This window comes from Sus scrofa, chromosome 4 (genome assembly GCF_054392235.1).
Source record: "Sus scrofa isolate SSC_HxYL_T2T_F1_AM1 chromosome 4, Sscrofa_HxYL_maternal_Yorkshire_Landrace_v2.0, whole genome shotgun sequence".
Lineage (NCBI taxonomy): Eukaryota > Metazoa > Chordata > Mammalia > Artiodactyla > Suidae > Sus > Sus scrofa.
Genome location: NC_139386.1, coordinates 59,835,681 through 59,855,667, shown reverse-complemented (window position 1 = coordinate 59,855,667; position 19,987 = coordinate 59,835,681). Strand labels below are relative to the sequence as shown.

The 19,987-nt window shown below is 41.0% G+C and overlaps 1 protein-coding gene across 4 annotated transcripts in view; it reads right to left on the bottom strand.

Moving 5' to 3' along the window:
• PAG1 (phosphoprotein membrane anchor with glycosphingolipid microdomains 1) overlaps positions 1 to 19,987 on the bottom strand; it is a 168,010-nt gene that overhangs the window by 88,845 nt on the left and 59,178 nt on the right. The window contains exon 1 of one of the 4 annotated variants that reach the window (XM_085022082.1): positions 2,541 to 2,561. The exons of the other annotated variants lie outside the window; for them this stretch is intronic. The gene's annotated coding sequence lies outside the window, so the exon portion shown is untranslated. Of the gene's footprint in view, positions 1 to 2,540; positions 2,562 to 19,987 lie in introns of those variants that run through there. 4 annotated transcript variants of the gene reach the window in all.

Here is a 19,987-nt window from a genome sequence, read left to right as displayed (position 1 = left end):
CTAAAACCCCTAGGGAGTTCCTGCTGTGGCTCAGCAGGTTAAGAGCCTGACACAGTGTCAGTGAGGATGCGGGGTGGATCCCTGGACTGGCACAGTGGGTTAAGGATCCAGCGTTGCCATGAGCCATGTTGTAAGTCGCAGACATGGCTGGGATCCCTGCTTGTTGTGGTTGTGGCACAGGGTCCTTCCTTGCCTCTTCCAGCATCTGGTGGCCCCACACATCCCTTGGCTTAAGGCAGCATAATTCCAACCTCTGCCTCTGTCTTCGCATGGCGTCCCCTGTGTCTCTTCACATCATCTCTGTGTCCAACTTTCCCCTTTGTATAAGGATGCCAGTCATGGTGGATTAAAGGCCAGCCTTATGACCTCCCCCTAAGTGGATCAACTCCGTAGGAATCCTGTTTTCACATGAGGTCACATTCTGAGATACTGAGGACGGGGACATCAACATATGTATTTTTAGGGGACCAAATTCAACCCATAACAGCCACTAAGCATCAGAGTGTTACTGAAAGAGTGTCAGTAGGGGAGTCCAGTGATTAGTTTTGCCTTTCAGAAGGTTACTCGGGTAGCTGTGGAGGATGAGTAGTACAGAGGAAGCAATAGCCAGGCAAGTGTTCTCATGGCTCTTGTAGAGCTGGCCAAGCACACGGGTGCTGCTTTATTCTTCATTCACCAAATTAAAAGAAGGAAGACTCCAGCCTGGAATGTTTACCCTACAGAAAACGGGCCACCAGGGCCTCAGGCCCATTCACTCCAACCACTGCCCAAGCGTAGCAACCTAACTGGGCCTCAGATTTTAACTTTTGTCAGAAAGCATCCAATTCTCCCTTCTGTGTCACTAAGATACACTTAGTGCAACAACATGAGAGCTAGGAGGGAAGTAAGATAAAATGATCAATGACAGCCAGAAAACCAAAGTCTTAAATCTACCAAGCTTGACATAGTGGAGGGACTATTAGTTACAAGGTGAACCGATGATTTCTGTGCTAAGTCAAGCTAGTGGCATTTGTCAGGGTGTCAGGCAAAGGCACAGGACATCTTTAACACTTGCCCCGCTGTTCAGTAAGTCTACTGAACAAACGAGGCCACGAATGACTAGAAGCAAACATTCTCGCGCTTATTCATACACTGCTTTGTATTGATCACCTATCATGCGAATACACGACACACCTTTCCAGCAAAATCCCCATCTTCTGGAAGACAGCAAAAATAGCTAATGGGTTTTCTCTTCCCCTTCCATCCCATACTCAAAGCATTCAGCAAAGAGTAAAAATTGCTTTATGGGTTGCAGGATACACCCCCCCTTAGAGTCTAATAGCACTCAAGAGATTTTCTTCCTTTTTAGTAATGATGTGTTTGATGCATGGAATATCGAAGTCTATGTAATAAACTATTTCATGATTGATTGATTGCTACCCTTCTTTGAAGCCCAATTTCTTCTTCTTCTTCTTCTTTTTTTTTTTTCTGCTTTTTAGGGCCACACCCATGGCACATGGAAGTTCCCAGGCTAGGGATCAAATCAGAGATACAGCTGCCAGCCTACACCACACCCACAGGAACGCAGGATTCAAGCCACCTCTGCGACCTACACCACAGTTCATGGCAACTCCAGATCCTTAACCCACTGAGCAGGGCCAGGGATCCAACCCGCATCCTCACGGATACTAGTCGGATTCGTTTCTACTAGTCGGATTCGTTTCTACGGCACCGCAACAGGAATTCCCTGAAGCCCAATTTCTAAGGACTTTTTTTTTTTTTTTTCATTAATGAATACTATAAGCACGTAACCAAAAGAAAAAAGCCTGCAAAATCAATGGGTTGCTAGCACTTGAACATATCAGAGCCCACTGAACATATCAGTATTCCACTGAACACACCCTGATTGACACAGATTATGAACTTTAGTTTTAAAAACATCTGAGGGCTAAATCTTTTTACAGGTAGCTTTTAAGGTAACCAGAGGCAAGATTTTTATCGCGGAAAGGGCAGGAATAATTTCTCCCAGCAACCCGTCCTCATGTAGGTCACACGACTCCGAAAAAATTACAGACGCTTTGCTATGGAAATCTGATGATTAGTCACCGAGTTCAATACATACTTAAAAGCCTATGGTTAAACGTAATTAGCCAAGATAAATTACAGAGAGAGCCATGCAAATAAATGAAAACATTCTCAAGAGTTCAGTGCGCAAGAATGCAATAGAGGCAAAAGAGAACAAAAATACCTCTTCCCCTCATTCAGAAAGAAATATTCGAGCGCCCCATTTCTGAATGTTCCTTAGTCCTGAGGTAGGGAGGGGGGCGACCTGGTTCCTGTGGGTGGACCTTCCAGGTCTGTAACCTGACCCGCCAGCCTAGCTCCTTTCCAAAGCAAACTCACCCTCCCCTGACTTTGCAGATATCCCCTCTTGCCTGGAATGTCCCCTTATCGCTAAGCCCTGACCAGTCTTCTTAGTAAGGTTTTTTCCTCTCCTTCTGCCTTTCTTTCTGCCCAAATCCTGTGACATCAAATATGTCAAATATCAAATATAACCTTACCTGTCTTGGATTGGGGTAAATCCTTTTTTCCCTGGATCGGCAGTTCAAGCAGATAAATAACACTTCTGGCTGTTCTATCTCTTCATTTACTCCATTGAAGGGAGGGGAGGAGGAGTGACTCACCTAAGGGGTGATTCCCAGGAAGCCTAGACTAAGCACTCCGGGATTAGCTCCTCCCCTCTCCCTCTGGGAATTTTCCTTTGATGTAATTTGAGTTGCTCCTTTGGGCCCACAGGCCTGTCTCAGCTACTATGGCTTGTGTTTAACTCTGGGGTTCCATATCCGTACAAAGAAACCTCCCCCTCCAACCTGGCCTTTACGAGTAATAATGATGACATTTAAACCCTACCTGCCAATTATTTTATCCTCTCTCTTCATTTTTTTTCAGCACTTGGGAATGATTGCGGTTCTCATCAGAGACTCCAGCATCATTCATATACGTAAGTTTATATATATTGATTAGAAGGCTTTCAAAACTGATGTGAGACTGTGCCCCATCTTCCTGCCTAGACATAATTTTAGGTCATGTCTCATAAATCTTTGCTCCTCGGTGCTTCATCAAAATGCCCCATTGTACAGCAGAAATAAACTCAGATAGGTTCAATCATGAGTACATCATCTAATTAAAGACAGAAGATTAAAAACAAAACCGAGGACTATAATACTTGTGATTTCAGCTGATGGTTACGACTTTATTAATGCATTTTTGGTGTCCCTTATCAGCACTGTTAGCATAAAGTTAATACAGACAGGGCGAGTATAAAATTAATATATGCTACACACTGTGATCCTGCAGAGTCAATTTAATTGCACACTGAGCAGCAAGAAGAGAGAATAAAAGATAAGGCATATACTGATTGATTTTCTTCATCAAAACCCACAAGATCTCATTTCAATAAAACCTGGCCATTAAATTTCCAGCATATCTAAGAGTGAGTTTTATGTGATATATATCTGAATCTAATTTCTAAAGCAGTGATGGCAATCTATCATAAACCAAGTTTTCATTTACCCAGATCTTAAACCTTCACATTATAGGTTCTACTATCCTTTGCTCATTCTTACATATAAAAAACTTAACAGGTATTTAAAAAGCTATTACTGTGCAATGTTGCTGAGAAATAATGGTTTAGTTGTCCAAGTATATGTTTTTTGAGTGTTCCCTCCCATGAAACAATGAAAGTAGATTCAATACATAAAGAATTTATAATTAGGTCAAGATAAACAAAGTATTTCAAAAGACTTTAGAGGTCAATTAATGTGATACACCACTAATTTCTCTTAAATTTTAGTTTTAGCACATTTTTTTGAGTTTCCAAGCCTTTTAATTAGTTTATTTTTAATTGAAGAATAGTCAACTTACAATATTAATTTCAGGTATGCAACAGTGATTCAATATTTATATAGATTATACTCTATATAAAGTTATTATAAAACATTGGTTATAGTTACTCTATATAAAGTTATAAAACATTGGTTATAAAACACTGGTTATATCACATCCTTGTATTTTGTTTATTTTATAGCTGGTAGTTTAAACGCAATACTTTTTTTAACTTAAATATGCATTTACTGAATGCTAACTAGACGCTAGTACTAGCTAGTGTATAGTACCAATAAGCAGCACATAGCTTAATTCTAGAAATGATTGCTTATGTAAAGCCCTTTCCAGTTTTCAAAGAGTCACACATTTTTCCTTTGTCGCTCTCAGTCCCCTATTAAAACAACAGTGCAGGATTCCTAATGTGGTACAGCAGAAACAAATCCAACTAGGAACCATGAGGATGCGGGTTCGATCCCTGGCCTTGCTCAGTGGGACGGGGATCCAGTGTTGCCTTGAGCTGTGGTGTAGGTTGCAGACACGGCTTGGATCCTAAGTCGCTATGGCTGTGGTGTAGGCCGGTAGCTATAGTTTCAATCTGACCCCTAGCCTGGGAACTTCTATATGCAGAAGATATGGCCCTAAAAACAAACAAACAAACATTGCAAACACTGTCATGCCCACTTCACAAATGGGGAAACTGAGGCTTAGAGAGGTCCTGAGGCTTAGAGAGGTCCTGGTACTACAGTCCAGACTGCTGATTCCCAGGAGTTAATCAGTCATTTGGAGATTCAATATATGGTTACTCAGCACCTCTTATGCAGCAAACCTCATGCTGCAGCTGGGGATACTGATGGTCCCTGCTTTACTGATCTCTCCCTGGCTCATCCTGACATAGGATGGTGTCATCAAGATGTACATGATACATTCAGCATATGATTTTTACTTTATACATGGATAAAAACAAAAATATATTTTCAAATGCTTTTCCTGTAAAGACAAAACTATGGAAGGCCTCCTTAAAATTAATACAGCTTAATTACTGACTTTAGAAATTAAGACCGTGTTTCATTGTTACTCCTCAACGCTCCAATTAGGATGACAGTGTTTCAATTAAAATCGTGCCTCCAAATCAAAAATACCCTTTGGCATTTTTCAATGAAGCATTTAATCTTCTAGCAAATGAATGAGAATTTAATCACATAAATTAGTCGACCTCATGCATGGATCAAAATGTCATAATTTATCTGAGGAGACCAACTTAGATGTCAACATTCACAAGAGCAGTGATGAGAAGACCTTTTTTGAAATTCAGTTTTGAGTTTCGCATGTCAAAAATCACAGGGATCTGAGGTCCCTGTAACCCCTGCTGTCCTTAAGCCACCATTTTAAACTGAGGCTGCCCCTTCGTAAGTGCAATTGTCATAAAACGTCCTAAAACATGAGAGGGAAGGTCCATGTCGAGTCCTGAAATAAAAAGGCATGGCACCCATGTGGCTTTTTCTCTATCTTTGCCCATAAATTAATTAATCAGTAGAAAAGACCTTTGCTAAAATTTAAGGCAGGTTTCCTTCCAGGCAGGAAGACAGACAGACAGAGAGACAGACAAGCAAATATGACTCAGAGACAGCCGTATACATGACAAACGTGAAACCCAATGAGACAATGAAAGGACAAAAGTAGGTGCCGGAGCCAACCAGCCAGTGAGTTGATTTCACCATCATGGCCTCACACTCTTGCTGACAAGTGGGTGGGGGGAACACATAGAACACGCGCTCATTACGAATGAAACACAAACCCACTGCTTCACGCCTCTGGGAGTTATCAATCCTCTGGAATGCAGCCACCAGAGAAAAGTACCAAAATGCATTTCAGTTGTCTGTCGCCTTCCTCCACTTCCTCTTTCTCTAAAGGACTATAACTTGATGTTTGCCTCATTCTATTCCTTTTTTGAGATTAAAAAGTCTCTATTTTATTTATTTATTTTTTTAGGGCTGTACCCATGGCACATGGAAGTTCCCAGGCTAGGGGTCGAATCAGAGCTGCAGCTGCCGGCCTACACCACAACCATAGCAACACAGGACCCGTGCCGAGCCTGTGACCTACACCACAGCTCATGGCAACACCGGAACCTTAACCCACTGAGCATGGCAACACCGGAACCTTAACCCACCGAGCGAGGTCAGGGATCGAACCCACGTCCTCATGGATACTAGTCAGGTTCATTACCACTAAGCCATGATGGGAACTCCCCCAAAGTCTCTATTTTAAAAACCTCAATTAATGCAGCATTATTTCTTAAGTATTTCTGTGTCAATCTGTCAGCTGTCTCTGGGTGGATAGCTGCAATGCCAACTTCATCACATGCCCAAGTTCAGTATCATCCGCAGTGCCTGGAGGCACTGCTCTCTGATGTAAAACAGCCCTGCCTTATTAGAGTCCAGTTAGATGCGATAAAGAGGGAAAAAGAAAAATGAGAACACAGAGAGGCCCTAATTTATATAAATCACTGCCAGGTGTCCTTAAAAAAGCCTTTAGTTATTTTATGTTATTTATTTATTTTTTTACAGCCAAATAAATGCCTACTGGATTCCATATATTGAGCTAGGTGCCAAGGATATAAAATCATATATGAGAACTTCCTGTCTTCATGGAGATTACAGTGTATCCCAAGTCATTAGATCAGGGGAATTTAAGAAAAAAAAAAAAAAAAAGCTTCAGCTTTTTTAAACCATCAGGTCCCAAACTACCATGTAAATTTCTATAGAATGGTATGTTGACCTATGCATTTCTCTATTGGTATGGGATTAATTAAAAATATGAACCTGGCGTTCCTGTCATGGCTCAGAAGATATATATATCTTCTGTTCAAACTTCCCACCTTCTCTGGCTTATTGTACATACACAAGATTTTGGCAACCCAGAAAGAATAAAACAACCAAAGAGGCCTAATTTCCAAAATAATTATATTCCAGAAGTTCACCTTCAAGCCTATCATTGAGAACACTGAAAGAGCTGTCTTAAGAATGAGTAAAGGAAGGTTATTACATTTTTAAGACAATAGGTCATAACAATTTTTAGAAAATTACACCATTTTGTGGAAAGCTAAGAAACCAATGAACATTACAACCCTATTTACTGTATTCTGAAGTTTCCTTGATTTCAATTTTATAGAAACATTTATCAAGCTGACACTAGTGAAGAAATGCAACATACCATTTTCAGTTATTATGTAAAATATGCATTCCCATGTCCCCAAACAGCCTGCATATATCATTTTAAAATTATAAAATGTACTTTAATATCCATAGTCACGTCTACACTATTAAGGTAAGCAGTTTCCAAATTTTATTTTTTTTAAAAACGCGGGCCATTATAAATGGCTGCACAGTGACTTTAGCGTGTTTTTCTCCATGACACGAAGTCACGCTCTCATATGACAGAAACATAGCATCGGAGAAGAGCCATTTATTCAGCAGGCTAAGATTAAACTTCCTGCACTCAGCTACCTGGAGCACCTGTGAGTGACAAGGACAACATCAGAAAACTGAATGGAGCTGCTGAATAATTAACAAGCATAATGCCTCAAATTAGGTGCTGCTGATTATTATTAGAACATCAAACACCATCACCACCACCACAGTTCCCTAAGCATTTACCACCTGCCACATGCTGTGCATGCATCATTTCCATCCTTTACGACTTTTACAAAGTAGGGATTGTTACTCCTGGTTTAAATATGAAGAGGGGTCAAAGGGACTCATCTAAGGCTACAGAATCTTCATCTGTTCTGCCCCAAACTGCCCAGTTCTTAGAAAAAGGTCATTGGATGGGACTATCAACCTGCTATAACTTATTCACTAGGAGTTGTCGTCATAGCTCAGTGGAAAAAAATCTGACTAGCGTCCATGAGGATGCAGGTTCAATCTCTGGCCTCGCTCAGTGGGTTAAGGATCTGACGTTGCCATGAGCTGTGGTGTAGGTTGCAGACATGGCTCAGATGTGGTATTGCTGTGGCTGTGGTGCAGGCCAGCAGCTGTAGCTCCAATTCGACCGGCTTGGGAACCTCCACACGCTGCGGGTGCAGCCCTTAAAAAAAAAAAAAAAAAAAAAAAAACTATTCACTAAAGACTTGAAAGCGACTTTTATGTGAGACTTTGTAGTGAGTCTCTGTGCCAGCCTCCAGTTCAGGTGCGAGGTCTGCTGTGGGCACCTGTGCCACCAGCAGATGGACGGTCGATGTAGTAATGGAAGCCTCCTGGCAAGAGGTGACTTGACCAACAGTGCACTGGGACAATATTTTAGCTTAATGTCCTTAACCACTTACTTTTCTTCTCTAAGTATTTCAGCTGTTTTGAAGTCTGATGATAGATGGCATTTTTCTCCAAATCAGAATGTAAAATTATCCTTAATTTGACAGTAATTGAGCTACATCATTGCTTTACATGTCTGATCAAAATATAGCTTTCAAAAGTCTACAGACAATTAAAATTTTAGAAAGTATTTAGAGAGGTTTATTAATGTATTACATAATCACTAACCAAAGAAAAATATTAATCTTTGAGATCCCGTTGAGCACGGGGAACTATTATTCTTGGGATTATTTTGTGTAAACAAGCCCAAATCCTTATGCTACACAATGGCTGATGTCTTTGCTCAGAGGATTAGAATTAATTTGTGACCTCTGCTTTTGACTTAAATGCTATAAACATCTCTGTTGTTCTTGAAAACAAAGACTGTTCCTGAACAATTTTTCAAATAGAGAAACTGAAATTAAAGTACTATGAAAATATTTACTGGGTAAAACAAATGCCAAGATCAAAAATGCTAAGATGCTGAGTGGATATTTATTATCCCCACTAATCCTTTTGTATTTCAAAGTTTATTTATTTTTACTCTGCTCTTCTATGCTCTTCATCAGTTACCACAGCGTAATTTTAAATTCATAAAAGATAATGCAGAGTTAATAATATCACAAGGTTTACAATCATATTCAAGTAATACTGAAGGGGATGGAAATCCATTTGTTATCTGAATATGTTCTTTGGATGAACCAGAAAAAAAAATGATAATCTAATAATGGAGTTTTAACTCCTCACGCCCTGGCCAATGAAGCCCTGCATACAGAACAGAGATTTAATTTTAAAACATGAATGCTGAATAGTTTTAAAGTGACAACTCCATAAATCAAAGTCACGCTCTCTTCAGTGAATTTTAATAATAAAAGTACACATTTTACAATATTCTGTGTCCCTAACAGTCCTAAATTCTTACCTGTGAGGCAGTATCTGAGGTTGAGACATGCACCTTGTCACCACAGCTTATGTGATGCAGACATACTGATAGTTATTTCTCACTGAATATACTTATAGCAACTTCTAAGACACTGGTTTTTTTTGTTTGCTTGTTTTTGGTTTTTTTTTCTTTTTTTTTTTTTTAGCTTTTTAGGGCCATACCCATGGCAGATGGAGGTTCCCAGGCTAGGGGTTGAATCAGAGCTACAACTGTCAGTCTACTCCACGGCCACAGGAACTTGGTATCCAAATCACGTCTCCAACCTACACCACAGCTCACAGCAACGCCAGATCCTTAACCCACTGAGTGAGGCCAGGGAGCGAACCTGCAACCTCCTGGTTCCTTGTCGGATTCGTTTCCGCTGGGACACAACAGGAATTCCCTCTAAGGCACTTATCTAAAGGAATTCTTTTTTTTTTTTTTTTTTTTTTTTTGTCTTTTGTCTTTGTTGCTGCTGTTGTTGTTGTTATTGTTGCTATTTCTTGGGCCGCTCCCGCGGCATATGGAGGTTCCCAGGCTAGGGGTTGAATCGGAGCTGTAGCCACCGGCCTACGCCAGAGCCACAGCAACGCGGGATCCGAGCCGGGTCTGCAACCTACACCACAGCTCACGGCAACGCCGGATCGTTAACCCACTGAGCAAGGGCAGGGATCGAACCCGCAACCTCATGGTTCCTAGTCGGATTCGTTAACCACTGCGCCACGACGGGAACTCCCAGGAATTCTTAATCTAATTGCAGCTGGGACCCGAGAATACAAGGATGACAAAGCACTGGTTACTTAAAAGCGTAGATTACAGTCTTCAAGGCATTCATGTATTTTGTATGGTCAAGGGACAGGGCTTGGTGACAGAGCAGGCATGAGAAATATAAAGGAGCAGAACATCTTGGGCATATGGTGGTGCCATTAACTGGGATAGGAAACTAGAAGGAGGAATTGATAAGGGTGGGGAATAAACATGGCAGGAATTTAGTTTGGTAATAGTTGATTTTAAGGTGGATGTGTGGATTGGAGGTAAGGGAATCTGGTGGGTGGTTCAACTCAGGAATTAAGATCTTATGAGCAGAGTTCCCATCATGGCTCAGTGGAAACAAATCTGACTATCATCCATGAGGATGCAGGTTCAATCCCTGGCCTTGCTCAGTGGGTTAAGGATCCTGTGTTGCCATGAGCTGTGGTGTAGGTCCCAGATGCAACTGGGATGCTGCGTTGCTGTGGCTGTGGTATATACGAGTGGCTACACCTTCAATTCGACCCCTAACCTGGGAACCTCCATATGCACCAGGTGTAAGCCCTAGAAAGATTAAAAAAAAAAAAAAAAAGATCTTGTGAGGAAGGCTAAAAGTAGTGAGCAAGATCAGGATATGAAAACATTTTCTGTAATGAGCTAGAGAATGAATATTTTAGGCTTTGAGGGCCTTACAATCTATCCCAAGTACTAACTTCTGCCGTTGTAACAGAAGAGTAACCAGAAGCAATAGCTAAAGAATGAGTGTGCCTACGTTCCAATAAAACTTTATTTACAAAAACAGGAGCCAGAATGTATTTGGATAGTGGGTCACAGTTTACCAAGCTTGGAGTTAGATGCCAAACGAAGCCCTGGGAATGAACGAGCTCACTCAGGAAGAAAAGGGAAATTAATATGACATGAAATCAGAAAACATGTAATTCTGAACTTATAGTCAGTTCCGTAAGAATATATACTATACACAAGGCTTGTAGTCGGATAGATGGTTCAAAACCTTGGCTCTGGTTCATACTTTCTGTATGTGAAACTGGGCAAGTGATTCAACTTTTGAGCCTCAGTCCCTTGACTGCAAAGTGAGGATAATGATAATAATAACTAAACTACACTCGGTGCAAAATAATACATTAATATTTATAAACAATCCTCAAAATTAAGTATTCTCTCTCCCTTTAATGAGGACACTGAGGTAGAGAGGGGCTAAAAAACATGCCTAAGTGACTCAGCTAGTAAATGCAAGAGGTCTGATTCCAGCCCAGGCAGCTGGCCCTAGACTCCTGCTCTTAATCTTAATGAACATCATAAAAGGTCACGATGAGGATTAGTGAGAGAAAGTGAAGCCTTTTATCATCGTGCTTGGTGTGTAGAAAGAACCCAGATGCGGTGGCCATTATTATTATTATAATCCTCAATGAGGTTAATAGACTCAGGACACAAGGATGACTTAGATAAGGTCAGTCTTGTCCAAGATACTTACCATCACTAAATTTCAAATACCAGCATTGAAAAGGCCCTCACATCAACTCCATCGTTAATTTCCAGGCTGCCCTTTCCCCTGAGGAAGGACTATTGGCAAAGGAAATAGTATCAGCTTTCATTACCATATGCCTGGCATCTTTGTTCTTGGCTTTTTTTTTAACCAAGTGTTCCTAGTCAAAGTTGGTTAATTCTTCTTAGTGTGCATACAGAGAAACTTCTGGAAGTTTCTGGAAGCTAGGGTTCAGAACAAAATGAGCTCCCACAATCACACTTTTGACCAACCAACTCCCATTCATACACTAAGGTTCAGCTCAAATCCTCCCTCCCCTGCAGAACTCCCTGCCCCCCTACACACCATTTCTCTTGGCAAGTTTTTATTCTCTCTCTTAGAGCAGGAACTACTGTTAACAATTTATTTTGTGCCTCCTGCTGGATGAGATTTCCTTGATTGATGGGACTAGAGTTACTTTTACTTTTCTTGATATGTAGAAAAAGGGATTTACATATGTGAAAGTAAGGAGTATAAGAAAAGCCCTTAATCCCTTCCCCCCAAAAAGGAATTTAAGTTGTAAGTTAAAAGAGTAAATGTTCAGTATTCTATTTTGCTAGTGATACTTTTTTCAAACTTTTTTTTTTTTTTTTCTTTTTAGGGCCACACCTGCAGCATATGGAAATTCACAGGCTAAGGGTTGAATTGGAGCTGCAGCTGCCGGCCTGTGCCACAGCCACAGCAACACCAGATCCAAGTCACATCTGTAACCTATGCCACAGCTTGCAGCAACACTCACCCTACCCCTAACCCTAACCCACTAGAGCGAGGCTAGGGATCAAACCTGCATCCTAATAGAGACAACATTGGGTTCTTAACTCACTGAGCCACAAGGGGAACTCCTTCAAACATTTTTTAAAAGTTTAATCATTACATGAAACATACCCATTATTATTTAAACTTTTTAGCTATCAACTGTTGCTGAAATGGAGTGAAAGTCAGTTTTTTTTTAATTTTTCCCAAAGCATGTGAACCCTGGGATGAATTGCTCCTGTCCATGAAATGGATGAATTATTGAGATATTAAAGAGAAACCAAGGAAGGCACGGCAGGAGAAAATATCATGAATAGGTTATATAAGGGCAACAGCATTCATAACATTTAAAAGTGCTTAAGTGCTAAATGCTTATCTGCTTTTTACTCTAATAAAGTTTTATTTATTTATTTATTTTGCTTTTCAGGGCTGGACCTGAGGCATATGGAGGTTCCCAGGCTAGGGGTTCAATTTGAGCTGTAGCTGCTGGCCTACGCCACGGCCAGAGCAACGCCAGATCCAAGCAGTGTCTGCAACCTACACAACAACTCACAGCAACACCGGCTCCTTAACCCACTGAGCGAGGCCAGGGATTGAACCTGCAACCTCATGGTTCCTAGTCGGATTCCTTTCCACTGCACTACAATGGGAACTCCCCTGTAATAAAGTTTTATACAGTTAAATAAGATAATAAATATTCCTTTAATAACTGTTAATATCTTAAACACATATTTCATTACAAAAGAACTAAATAAAATATTTCCATTTAAATAAACTCAGCAAGAAAGTCAAATATGCCTCAGGTGCTATGTTGATGTCAGGGATTAAAGGGCTAAATATTTATAGCGCAAAAAATTAAGCATAGGCCCTACATTGAAGGCAAGGGTCAGGTTTCTTCAACTGGGACCCTACGGACAGATCCTACAGGGGCCTTGGTGAAATTTGGAGGGTCCATACACAACCTGCAATTATATGCAAATCTCTCTGGGAGTGAAATTTCTTCAGAGAAAAAGTCTAGAATTGTCATCAAATTCCGGAAGGAGTCTATTACCTCCCAAAACTAAATCAAGGTCTACAGACAGGAGTGCCTGAAGCACCTTTATGTTACCTAAAAAAAGTCTAAGTATTTTTTAACCTTCTATTTTTAAAAAGACTGAAGGACTAGATTATTAGCCCAAATTAAATGAGCAAACATTTGTGTTTCTGACCCAGCTCACTGGCATTAGAACCAAAGTCAAAATTTCGTCCATTAGTGAGAAGCCAAGTTTCTCCCCCCTTACTATTTACCCAGGGACACTTACCTTTAACATAATTTTTTTTTTTTTTTTTGCTTTTTAGGGTTGTACCAGGGGCATATGGAGGTTCCCAGGCTAGGGGTCGAAATGGAGCTACAGCTGCTGGCCTACACCACAGCCACAGCAATACCACATCTGAGCATGTCTGCGACCTACACCACAGCTCATGGCAACACGAGATCCCTGACCCACTGAGTGGGGCCAGGGATCGAACCCGCATCCTCATGCACCCTAGTCAAATTCATTTCCACTGCCATAAGGGGAACTCCAACTTAAAATTTTTAAACAGCTCAATGTTTTCAGGGGTCTGAGGCATCTTTGTATAAAGCTCAAAGACAAATACCCCAAGAGTTGAGCACTTTGAAAATGCTTGAGTGTTAATTGTATACTTTATCTTTAAATTAATCTGTAGAGTTAACGTTCTTTAAAAGGTCAAAGGACACAGCCATATCAGGATATTTTTCTTATAGGTTGATTAATTTTTCAGATAAATCACAGCAGCTGGTGGCAAAATTAAAGCAAGAATTGAGAATTCCTGTTATTCCATTCACAGGCTATAATCTATCTCTTATAAATGATAGATGCTTTAGCATCTCCTGGGGAGAAACCTATTCTTTCCAGAACAAAATAAATGTCTCTTAAGAGATTGGATTTTGAGAGACTCTGTAGCATTTACAAAAGACTTTTGCTATATTCCTTGCTAATTTATTTTCTTATTTATTTATTTATTTATTTATTTATTTTGGTCTTTTTGTCTTTTCTTAGGGCCGCACCCTTGGCATATGGAGGTTTCCAGGCTAGGGGTCCAATCAGAGCTGTAGCCGCCGGCCTATGCCACAGCCACAGCAACGCCAGATCCAAGCCGAGACTGCAACCTACACCACAGCTCATGGCAACGCCAGATCTTTAACCCACTGAGCAAGGCCAGGGAACCTCATGGTTCCTAGTTGGATTCGTTAACAACTGAGCCACGATGGGAACTCCCTCCCCTTGCTAATTTATTTTTCTGCCGTTTTCTTTGTTGATAGCCAGGACCAGTTTGGAACACCCTTCATGTATAACTGAAAATCAGTGGGCAGGAGCATCATTAATGCTTTCGGGCTACTAGTGTACAAGAGGTTATTATGTCAAAGTGGTTGAAAATGAGTTCACCTTCCCAAACTAGGAAGTAAGCAGCAAAGGCCTGAAGTGCAAAAGCTGTTTTCTGTTTACCCAACTGTCCAATCAGGATATCTTTGATGACTACAGAACCAACACTTCCTTGGTTAACTTGACATAAGGGCCCATAAAATTATAGTCAGGCTCCACAGTAGCTTCTCCGCTTCCTGAAAGAATAGTTTGATTCATACTCCTTTCAGTTTATATCTGTTTTGCATAAATGAAGCAGCTTTGTAGAAAAGACTGATTCATTATCATGTAAAATACAGCCATTAGTAGAAAATCTAGTAACCACATTCCCAGACATAACAAGATCAGACTCTCAAGCTTTTGCCTACAGTTGGGGAATGAGATGCTGAGTGTTTCTAAAAAAAGAAAGTCTTCCTTCTGAAAGGTATTCACAGGGGTAAATTAAAGAGATTTTAAAATTCCTTTAAAAAAGGAAGCTGCAGGAGTTCCTCTGTAGCTCAGCGGTTAAGGATCCAGCACTGTGATTGCTATGGCTCAGGTTCCCTAGCCTGGGAATGTCCACATGCCCTAGGCATTGCCAAAAAAATAAAAATAAAAAATTAGAGGAAGTTTCCCTGTGACACAGTGGGTTAAGAATCTGGTGTTGCTAGAGTTGTGGTGCAGGATGCAATTGTCACCAGGTTCAGTCCCTGGCCTGGGAACTTCCACATGCCACAGGTATGGCCAAAGGAAAAAAACAAAAACAAAAACAAAAACAAAAGGAAGCAGGCTATTCCTTGAGTCTATCAAAGCAGGACATTCTCTCCAATAGACCCTTGGTGCTAACACCAATGTACAGGTAATTCCTCAAATTTGTATCTGTTTCTTACTCTAAATCTTTTTTTTTTTTTTCTTGATAGGCAAGAAAGAGATTTATTAAGATAAGACGCTGGTGAGAGATGCAAGTGGGCAGGCAAGAAGGCTCTGCCCTGAGGATTAGGTGGGCTACATTTTTATAATCCAAGGGAACTCTTTTTTTTTTTTTTTTCCACATTCACCAATTTATTAAAGGACATGATAAAGGGTACATCTGAACAGCTAGATGAAAAGATACATAAAACGAGTCTGGGAGAGTCTGAAGCAAAGGAGCTTCTGAGCTCAATCTGAAAGCTCATCGTTCCCTCTACTATTTCTTTCTTTTTTGTTCCTTTTTAGGGCCACACATGCAGCATATGGAAGTTCCCAGGCTAGGGGTCAAATTGGAGCTGTAGCTGCTGACCTATGCCACAGCCACAGCTGTAGATCCGAGCTGCTACAGCTGATGGCAATGCCAGATAACTTAACCCACTAAGCAAAGCCAGGGATCGAACCTGCATCCTCATGGATACTAGTCAGATTCATTACTGCTGAGCCACAATGGGAACTCCCTATTTTTTTTTTTTTTTTTTTTTTGTCTTTTTGCCATTTCTTGGGCTGCTCCTATGGCATATGGAGGTTCCCAGGCTAGGGGTCCAATCGGAGCTGCGGCTGCCAGCCTACACCAGAGCCACAGCAACGCAGGATCCGAGCCGTGTCTGCGACCTACACCACAGCTCACGGCAACGCCGGATCCTTAACCCACTGAGCAAGGGCAGGGATCGAACCTGCAACCTCATGGTTCCTAGTCCGATTCGTTAACCACTGCGCCACAACAGGAACTCCCCTATTTCTTTTTTAATTGAAGTATAGTTGATTTACAATGTTGTATTAGTTTCAAGTATACAGCAAAGTGATTTAGTTATACCTACATCTATCCTTTTTCAGCATCTCTTCCATTACAGGTTATCATAAGGTACTGAATGTAGTTTCCTATGCTATAGAGAAAGTCCCTCTGTTTATCCATTTTTATATACAGCTATTCTGTGGTTGGAAAATGTGATACAAATCACTTGTCTCAGGTGCTTATCGTGATAACAGTCGATGTGTTATCATCGCGCCTGCCAGTCAGAAGCCACCACCAGGAAGTAGGTGCTGGTTAATGACAGAAATGCAGAACATAAAGCACCACAGATTCCATAGCAAGGGGGAGGAGACAGGAAGGCCTGATTCCAGGCAGAGATGCTGAAATGGCCTCAGAGATGGGAAGAAGGGAAGATTCAGAGAAGAAGACAGGTGAGTGGGAAGAATCTTTGAGTGCTTATTAAATGTGGGGCATTGCTTTAGCCGCTGAGGATACAAGGGGGTCAAAACAGATGAAATCTCAGCTGACCTCCCTGTAGGTAAAGACTGAGGAAAGACCAGGTAACACTGTAAAGTATCAGATGGGGAAAGCGAATTAAAAAGGGAAAGCGAAAGGAGTGACAGAGTGTCATGACGCACTCCTTAGCTAGGGTTGCTTGGGGAAGTCCTTTTTGGCTGGGGTGGGAGATGGGAGGAGGACATCTAAGTTGAGGTCTGAATGAAAAGAAGGACCCGTCCTCTGTTCTTTCAGCCTATAAAAACATGCCTTTGATGGGAAAAGCGTGTCAGGTGGCAATTCAGAGAGACACGAACCAGTCTTGTAACTCAGTGGTTTTCACCAGGTGTGTGAGGCACATTTTCCAGTATTAGAGTAATTGTCAGATTATATAAAGGGCTTAGAAAACAAAGCCACTTGAAATCAGTCAGCAATAGTTCAATCCTGTCACTCAAAGGAGCTCAATGAACAACGCCTCGAGTATCTACAAAAGCACCCCTCACCCCCATGGCCACCAGTTTGCCTCAATTCTGAGCAGCTATCTGCAGCCCATACCACACACTTGTACACTCAGGAGGCAAACTGGTTTCCAGTTAAAGTAACCAGAAGACCTATCCTTCTTTTTTTTTTTTTTTTTTTTTTTTGCTTTTTAGGGCCATACCCACAGCATATGGAAGTTCCCAGGCTAGAGGCTGAATCAGAGCTGTAGCTGCCAGCTGACACCACATCCACAGCATCACAGCATCTGAGCCACATCTGCAACCTACACTATAGCTCACAGCAACGCCGGATCCTTCACTCACTGAGCAAGGCCAGGGATCAAACCTCATGGATACTATTCGGGTTTGTAACCTGCTGAGCCACAAAAGGAACTCCCCAGGAGATCTTTTCTTTAGCAGACATTCAACACACTCAACTAAAAAAACTAAAAAATTAAACTTCCCTTGTCAGCTGTTCGATACAGGTCTTTTTGTTTGTTTACTTTGTTTTGTTTTCCTCCCTGGCTGTGTTCAAGGCATGCAGAAGTTTCTGGGCCAGGAATCAAACCCAGGCCACAGCAGTGACCTGGGCCACTGCAGTAACAATGCCACATCTTAACCTGCTGTGCCACAAAAAAACTCTAAGATTCATTTTTAATCACTAGAAAAATCCATTGAGGCTGGGGAAACTACCTGAGACATTTTCTTTTTCTTCTTTTTTTTCTTTTTAAGGCCACACCTGTGGCATATGGAAGTTCCCAGCTAGGGGGTGAATCAGAGCTGTAGCAGGAGCCTATACCACAGCCACAGCAATGCTGGATTCAAGCCACACTGCAATCTACCCTGCAGTTCATGGCAATGCCAGATCCTTAACCCACTGAGCAAGGCCAGGGAAAGAACCCACATCCTCATGGATACTAGTTGGGTTCTTAATCCACTGAGCCACCATGGCAACTCCTGAGACATTTTCTTTAAGTTAAAAACCATTCTAATAGTAATTTCCACTGTAAAAAGCTTTTAAAAGAAAATAGAACACACATACAGAGTGACAAAAAGTGAATACTTTTAGAATGTATTCTGCACCAGGAGGCAAAATTACAGGGTTAAGATCAGCAGGATCAGTGGAGCTTTTGAGACTGAACCAACAGATATGGGGCCAACAAGGAATCTCTATTGAAGCTTGATTCTTTTCAGTCTGATGTTCCCACTTGAGTTCTATAGCTGATCCTTGGACAATATTAAGAATTGGGGATGACACCCTCTGCACAGTCGAAAATCCAAGTGCTTTTGTGGATCCCTGCATCTGTGGACTCACCCATTGTGGATCATTTAGAACTACATACAGTATTTACTATTGGAAAAGATCCATGTATAAGTGGATCCATACAGTTCAAACACTTGTTATTCAAGGCTCACATGCACTTCATTTAGGTCCCTTTGAAAAGTGGCCGAGAAAACAGAAGGACGAAACTTACCTGTATGCTAAATTCTCCCTTTACTCTTGGAAGCTCCGCAAACACACTTACTCAGGCTTAGGGAGTGACCCTCTAGCAGCATTGATTTTTGAGTCTTATAAGAGCTCTTCGTATTGTGCCTGCATCACAGATTTACACTGCCATAACTCCTGTCAGACATCATCTTGGCTTTATGAATAAATAAAACTACGCTCGAGGGAAACATTGATTTAAGAGGAAAAATCAATACCCATCTAGCATGGGATAGACTTGAGCTTTAAGGCTACTTATCCCATAAGCACAATGCAATACTAAACGTAGAGCCGTCCTTTTTGCTTCCTAAGTAAAAGCTGAGTGAAGGTGTATGAAATTGGCAGGCAAATGCTGGCCTTCCAGAGCCCTCGGTGTATCAGGATTCCCTTTTCCTTTTGGTTGGCTGACACTTCCAAAAGTGGAAAAGGAAAGAGAAAAAAAGAGATGGATAAACCATGATGGCAAACTCCTGATGATCTGTGAATCTAGACTTTTGCGTTTATGACACCTCACTGTATTATTAATTCTCTCATGTAGGTAAAGTTTTTCCATATTAAGAATTTGAAGGAGTTCCTGTCTTGGCTCAGTGGTTAACAAATCTGACTAGTATCCATGAGGATGCAGGTTCAATCCCTGACCTTGCTCATTGGGTGAAGGATCCTGCGTTGCCATGAGCTGTGGTGTAGGTCACAGACAGACGCAGCTTGAAATCTGCGTTGCTGTGACTGTGGTCTAGGCTGGCAGCTATGGCTCTGATTTGACCCCTAGCCTGGGAACCTCCATATACTGCGAGTGCAACCCTAAAAAGCAAAAAAATAAAAAAATAAAATAAAATAATTTGAAAAGTATGTATACTTGCTTGGAGGAAACTCTACAAAGCTCATATCAACAAAGATGTTGACAGGGGTTCTTTTTGGGAAATGGCCTCATAGAAAAGCTTTCTTCTTCTTTGGGAGTTCTGTATTTCCAACTTTCTGTAGTGACTATGTACATTTCTTTTATAATTTAGAAAATATACAAAATAAATGCAAGGCAGGATAACAAAACAAAACAAAATAAAATAATTAATTAGATTGATTGCAAAGTATTTTGTTGACTACTGGCCTAGAGATAGCTAGGATATGCATTGTAACACATATATATGCAATATAACAATATTATATGTAAATATATACATATATATTTTTGTCTTTTTGCCATTTTCTTGGGCCGCTCCCGTGGCA